The following is a 7,808-nucleotide window of genomic DNA, read 5'->3' on the forward strand; positions in this document are numbered from 1 at the left end:
TACTATATATGACAATTGAGTAATACTATCAAATAAATATTGGTGCTATTTATTATTAATACTATTAAATACTGAAGAATATAAAGCACTCTCCTTTTATTTAATTTTTTTAAATGGGCAATTTGAATTCACTATGATCATTTTTGATTTAGTTAACATAATTTTATCTATTATGTAAAAATGTTCATGATAGTTAAGATTTTGAACATGTTCTTGAAAATATTCCCCCTATATTAATTTATCACTTTTGGTCATTTCTATGCTTCTATATCATCACAGTCCAGTAGAACTTTCTGTTCTAATATAGTAGCTAGTAGCCAAATGTGACTTTTGGTTGAAATTTGGCTGTTGAGACAGAAAAAAATAACTTTTAACTTAATTTAATTTTAATTTATTTAAATTAAAACTTTCTGAATTTTATTCTGGTTAAAAAAAGACACTAGTACTCTCTTACCTATTCTATACTACCTTAACAATTTAAATATGATTTATTTATTTAAAAATTTTTTAGGCGAGGCAACTTTTAGTTGACTTCAGATTACGAGGACTTGTTAGCTTACAATCTCTTATTTTTTATTTTTTATGCCTACAAGCACCTGGTCTTCCTAGGTGGTCTCTCATCCAAGTACTAACTAGGCCCAACCCTGCTTAGCTTCCGAGAGCAGACGGGATCGGGCTTGTTCAGATTGGCATGGCCATAGACACTATTTATTTCTTATCATATCACTCTTTGCTTTATGGTGTGTGAGTGTGTGTGTGTGAATATGTGTGATTTGTGGTCTTACTGAAAGTGTAAGAGGTTTACTGGGAGTATTAAAGAGGAGAGAACAGGCAGAAAAATCCTACAGGCTGTGATGCAGGTTAGATGAGTGTAATAAGAAAGGGAGAATGTGTAGAAAGGACTTCAGATCTCAGTAAAGCTCTGAGAAAGTTTGAGCTTGCTCAATGGGGAAATTCAAGAGCAAAGATGACCTACTAGGTGAGTCCAGTATTGGGCAGAAATTGTCGGATATTAGAACTCCTACCATGATCAATTGCTTGGGAGTCACCTGCGGAGAAAGTGGTCTTAGCCCTTGAGCTACAGTGGATCCTGAAGGCAGTTGGAGGCTGTCAGATCATTGCCTTCTTTACTGTAAGTTCTCTATTAAGGAGGATCTGAGCAGCATCTCTCCATTCTGCCAGTCACCATTTTGCTATGCAGATTCTATTCTATGAACTTGTTTGGAGTGCAGCTCTCACAAGGTTCACCTGAGTCTCTTTTCCTAAAGTCAAACTTAGATGATGGAGATTAGTAGAAAAAGTTATAGGCCTTATACTTTGGTTGGCATTTGTGGCCACAACTGGTACTGATCCTTTTACTCGTCCACTATTTGTTCTAAATTCACATCACCCTCAACTATTACCTTGGTAAGTCTTGGTGGTTTTTTTGGCAATGCGACCTATACCCTCATGCCTAAGGAGTCTGAGCTGCTATTAACCAAGACCTTCTAGGCTAGGAGTGTTACACTTGTCCATTCACAATCGAAATTTGACACATGAGTATCAAGAAAGCCCTAGTTGATTCTCAGAGTTTGATACATTTTTCTCTTTGTCCTTACTGTAAAATGGCAGCTCTACTTGCCCTGCTGATCAGAGTCTATCAAATCTGCCATAACAGTGATGTTTTTTCTCACATACTGGTTTCTTGACACAGGAGTACAAAGTGCACAGTAGAAAATATAGGGAGCTTAAGGGATCTGGGGGCTGATCACTGAAATGCATATGACTGCAAGAGGCAGTAACATACAAGAAGCTTTACTGAGCAGTGTTTGGACAGGGTTGCATAAGAAAAGCCTCTTACAGTATGAAAGCATCCAGAGACTCATGGCAAGGGAGCCACCATCAAGAAGGAGAAGAGGGCAAGGGAACTCCCAGGGGACAGGGGAATTGAAGAGAGGGCTTTCATGCCTCTATTATGTCACAGCATCAAGTGGGGAGTCTCTGTGTCAGAGAGCTCCGAGGGGCAGTAATGGCTTAGAGTCTTATAGCCCCAATGCCCTGTCTCATCAATGACCAGCAGATGCTGGGTACAGTTTAGTGGGATAAGTAAAGCAGGAAAGCTCTAAATGAGTAAAAATTATAGTTTGAGTTGTTTTTTAAAATTATGTACAAATAGAAGTTCGGCGCTGGTGGTATTTGAGTTAATGGGTCTCAACCGGCTGTGAAGAAATAACAGCCTAAGGGCTACTATACAGGATCCATTATTGGCTCATTTATATAACAGACAGCTGTGACTTAGTATTAAATTGGACTCTTGCTGTGTCCCTTGGCAAGGGCACACAGCCCCTTTGTGACCTTGGCCTCTAACCATGGAATACCTGCAGTTGTGGCAACAGGAAGCAAAAAGATTCCAATGAGTCTTTAATGATAAGAGGGACCACTCTTGTTTTAATCCCTCTGTTCTCATATATTCTGATTGGAAGCGCTATTCCATACAGATGTTTCTGATTCTGTGAACATACTACATCCTAGAGGAAGACATCCTGTCCCCACAGAGTACTGCCTCCATGTAGGTGCCTCATGGGCTCCTTCAGTAGACTATCTGGCACCCTGTCAGGCCACCTGCTTCTGGAGAGTGTGTCACGCATCCTCTCTGCTGTGAGATGTGTCTGTCGGTTAAATGCTGAATTGTGTGGAATTCCATGTCGTTGAATCGGACATTCTGTAAAACCTGGATAGTGGTGCTGGCTGAGGTATTAAATGAAGGAAAGACAAATTCACTCCTGGAATATTTACATGTTCTTGTCAAAAGGAACCTCAGGCCTATCCAGTATAACTGGCTTGGGATTATGTGGCTAAACTAGCCTCCCTTAGGAATAGTGCCAAACTAGGAGCCTGGCATTAATTTCTTTTGCTGGTATATTTGTCACATAGCTATCGTGGTAGTTAGCTCAGCTTTGGGAAGTAGGAGTCCATGCTCTTGGGCTTATGTATAGACCTCATCTTTCCACCATGACTATTCCATTGTATTCCCATGGAACCAGTTCAGGGGCCACTGGTAAGAAAAGCTGACTAATAACCACTGGCTATCTACTTGTCTACTTGGTTTTTTAGTGTCTCTCACATGCTTAATACTTAATAGTGAGCGTTAATAAGTAACGGAGCAGTCCTCAACAATCTTCACTCACTGTACCTTCTACGTGTCCAGTCGCATATCTTTATTTCAGACAACTTGCCTTTAGTCTTTTAGATATTTCCCATGCACATCCCTCACCAGACAACAAGGACATTTGCCACAGATTTTGATTCTGAACTATTTCTCATATTGGAACACTTTCATTTCTTATAAAGAAATGTCAGCCTGATTTTGGCCCTTTGAGAAGATTTTTCTATGCCAATCTTTCAAGAACATGCTAAATGTGTATGTGAAATAGAACAATGTCTTTTTTTTTGTTTTTTTTGTTTGTTTTTTTTGTTGTTGTTGTTTGGCTTTTTTTTTTTTTCACTTGAACTCACATATTGAGGATATCCACAAATAAAATAGCTCAGGCTACTTTAGCTTTCATAGCCTGGCCATGCAAGACTTCATTGCCATTAACTAAGGGGAGAAATTAACTAACTGGAGTATGTTAGTGTAGCATGGCAGATCACATGGGAGTCCATGCTACCAGCACGTGTGACTTACTAGTGCCCTTGGGCCCCAAATGTACAATTTCCAAATTACAATGGAGTATCACTAGATATGTATAGCATTATACCTTGTTGGGTTTGAGGGAAATCAACTCGTAATGGTATTTTGTGTCCCAAGGTGAAGTATTTGATATCTATTGGGACACTCAGTAGCACCCAGGAGCTATTTCTCAAAAAATATACAATCCTTTGCTGCGGGTACCATTACCTTGCTCCAGATTTTGGGAACCTACATTGTGATTCTCCTACTGAGTTTGCCATAAAATTCACATTGTGACATGTTTCATTACTGAAAGGGGATCTGCCAGATTGTATGTCCCAAAAGCAAGGTCGCTTGAGTCACAGCCTGAACTTAGTCTCTTGATCTTAACCAAATCTTTTTGTGCTACCTGAATTGTGGATCAGAACAGTATCGTTGGACATGGAATGTATTGCCTTTAAAAACCAAGAGGCCTACCAACCATTGGGCTTCCCTGCTTGTATTGAAGAATGTACAATGAAACAATTTTTTTTCTACTTTGAAGGAAATATCTTAGCACGCCCTCCAAAACTTTATAGAAGTAGTAGGTTTGTAAAACTTTGTCAGATTGATATCTCGCCTCTGCAGCACATGCTTTTCATCAATGCCTTTAGCAGGCTAGCCACCTCTTGTTCATCCTGCCTTTTAAGCCTAATGTTACTGATGCAATTGAGTAATGTAATATTTTCTTGGCTGTCCAAACAATCCAGATCATTTTGGACTGAAAGCAGTAGAGTTACATAGCCATGGAACAAAACAAAAAGAATATTGTTAACTATTACATGTGAATGCAAACCAGTTTTGACTCTTTTCATTGATTGGGATAGTCAAAATAAAGTTTGCCAAATCAACAGCCATTCACCATGTACTTAAATGCCTTTTAATCTGTATTAGTAATGATACTATATCTAGGATAGAGTTGTGATCGGGACGACTAATTGGTTTAGTTTACTCTAACCTATAGCCATTCTCCAGAATTCATCTGGTTATCATAGTTGGTACTAATCTCTGCTATTTGGGGGCAGGGCCTGAGTCTTTGAAATTCCCTTTAGAGAATGCAGTACATTGGCTATGCACAAAGTCTGATATAGAAAAGGCATCTCCCCTGTGAGACTTTCTAGGTAAAGACTTGGTAACTGCCTATAGTCAAGCTGAACGAACATATAAAGAAGTATGATCTGGGGCTGAACTCCTTTGGCTGTCCCTCCAATGTCGGCCTGGTAACTGCAGCTCTCCAATTTTTGGCAGTCTATATCTGGCCTAATTTGCTTCAGGGTTCAAAGATTCCCATTGCTATTAATAAGCCAAGTGTCTAAATCTCCCACCCTTAACCCTGGCCAGCGGTAGAGATCCAACATGGAACTTCTTAGTGAAGCTGGTATCCTCCCACCAGCAGAGTTCTAATGGCCTTATTAAATATGTTCTCTTAGCCTTCCCATGGAGCAAAATCCTTTGGCGTTTCTTCTGGCCCTACAGATAATATATCCATTCCTGCATACCTGTCTCCCTGGGACATTTTCTGAGATGACAAGTCAATAATTTCAACTTTTCAGTATAAGCCATTATTTTCTTCAGACTTTTAAGAGTCTCCTTTATTTTCTGGTGTCCTTGCTATGGAGTTAAATCATCTATTCCAAAAGAATGTCCCAAATCAATGAAATTTTACTCTCTTTTTTTTTTGTACTAAATTCACTGATCAAGCATTCTCAAAATCCAATCTCATTGGTGCTACCCAATGGTCCCTGCTGGTACTTGCTGTCTGCTTTGGCGTGTAACCTCTTTCTTTTCTTATTAGGCTGAGGATGTCTCCAGTTTTCATATACTTTGATTTAATGATAGTTAATGTCCTGGAAGCCAGGAGATGAGGTGAGAACAGCCCTGCCTTGTGTGAAAGTTCTCTCTCAGCTGCGTATGTCCATGTAGGGGAAGCATTAGTCATCATTAGCAGAAAATGAACTTCCTCTTCAGATTCTGAAGGTCCAGAGGAATCATCAGAGCTATCAGCCTTTCGGGATCCATCCAGGTGGATCTATTTCATGATTAAAAGTCCCAGGTGTTCTCTATGAGGGCCCTGACCTTAGGATAACAAGCTTGTCTTGGCCCACAATTCAATCTTTGAAAGTCTGAAACTCTAACTATCAAAGTCTGAGTATGCCATCAGTGGTATCTGTTCTTCTATTATAAGAAATAAGGACATATGATAAGAGATAATCTACAAAACTTTCTCACACAAAAATTCTTTTTACTGTTTGATAACCACCCTAAATTTTTATTATCCCCCTGGAAAGTGTCAGTGTACCTTAGTCAGTACCAAACAACTCCAATATTTTTAGAAGTCTCTCCCTCATATTTTACGAGTGCATGAATCTTCATAGAAACAAAGAGTCTCTTTCATTGGGGCATTTTCCCAAATCAAAACTAGAATAATTATTAACTTTCGAGTTACCAGTTTGTGCCATTGACTATTTATATTCCATATACCTCATCAGCCAGTCGGCAGGTGATTCAGGCCCCAGTCCACATATTGACTGTTTTCTAAGAGCCTTTCTGACATGACTATTGTATCAATTTGTGTGTTCCAGGGACCACAGTCCAAGATAAGGTTAGAAGTGCAAGTGATTTATTGTGAGTTAAGCTTGTGCCCAGATAAAATAGAAAGAGTGAGTGTAGAAGCAAATGTCTTTAGATTGTGACGCTGATCTGATACCTATGAAAGGAGAGGAAGAATGAAGAACGCTTATTTAGGAAGAGACACAGCATGTGGTACAGCTCTGACAAAACCTCAGCTATCCCAAAGTAGAACCCTAGAGCAAATATTGCCCATTAAAGGAGAATGATATTGGGCAGAAACTGCTGGCTGTCAGTAGCTACCACAATTAGGCATTTTTTTGGAGCTGTCTGGGGAGAGTGTAGTCATGGCTCAAATGTTGCAATTGATCACAGTGGGAAATACAGCTAGAGAATATCACTTAACTGCATTCTTTGTACATAAGGAATAAGATCCCTTATTAGAATCAATAAGATTCCTAAGATTCCTTTTGAAAGGAGATCTGAATGTGACATCTCTATATCTGTCATATATTATATATAGGAAATTTTTTTATTGTATTGTCAAACACCCTGTACCTTATAATTATTCATTTATTTATTCATCTAGCAAATATCTTTGAATACCTACTTTGTGCCTTGCATAGAATTTGAATGACAAGTAAAAGGCCCTTCTATAATAGGATCACTATAGATTGTGAAAAGAATTAGACCATACAGAAGGTACCAGTTAAAGAGTTAAAGGAGTCATCTATTTTTCTCCTGCAGGGAAGCTGGCAGCAGGGGTTCCTGGGGATCTTACCTAGTGCTGGAGGTAACAGCTCCTACTTGCCTCAGCACCCAGACCAGTATTGGTGAGGAGACAGAGGCCTAAAGGCAATGGAGCCCTGCTTCCTCACACACAGACAATTATGATCATGAACTGGGAGCCATGTGAAAAGAAGACTAGCCTGGGACTTTGTCAGGACCCTGCCCTGGGTTTCTTCCAGAACACTCCCTAATCAGCCCACTGGTCTCAAGGGAGAATACAAGACTTTCTCCTGGCTTCTTTGCGTGTTTCCAGTGTCTTTGATGTTCAAAATGCTATCAGCATGATGACTACATTTTCAGTGGTGGAAATTATTGATATGTCTCAGAAGCAAGGAATCACAAGTATATCAACTTTTCAGTTGTGATATATGACTCTCACAATAAACCATACCATTATTTATAATACCTTATTGAGTTTTTTTAAATAAAAACAGGACAGAGATTACTAACATTTCTTAGAATTTCAAAAAAAAAAAATGGTAAAGAAAAACAATTCAACTTATTGCACATTTGTTAGCCCAGCATTGAAAGGCACCCGCCTTAAAGAATTACTGGTAGTCACAAAGCATTGCCCAGGTCTAAGAAGAAAAAACACCAACTCTACTTCTCGATGGGCAAGTAGCGAGTTCTCCAAGAATATGTGGGACCAGACATATAAACATGGCCCTTTTCCATTGCACGGCTTTCCATGTTTTGAAGACAATAAGTGCTCTTCTTTTCCATGTCATCTGCATGACATATCTGTAGACCGAATATGAGAAAT

General features: G+C 39.2%; 1 pseudogene; it reads right to left on the reverse strand.

Annotated features, from left to right (window-relative positions):
• Positions 1 to 583: 583 nt before the first annotated feature.
• Positions 584 to 703, reverse strand: LOC118607525 (annotated as a pseudogene).
• Positions 704 to 7,808: the final 7,105 nt, after the last annotated feature.

Source organism: Rousettus aegyptiacus, unplaced genomic scaffold (genome assembly GCF_014176215.1).
Source record: "Rousettus aegyptiacus isolate mRouAeg1 unplaced genomic scaffold, mRouAeg1.p scaffold_m13_p_8, whole genome shotgun sequence".
NCBI lineage: Eukaryota > Metazoa > Chordata > Mammalia > Chiroptera > Pteropodidae > Rousettus > Rousettus aegyptiacus.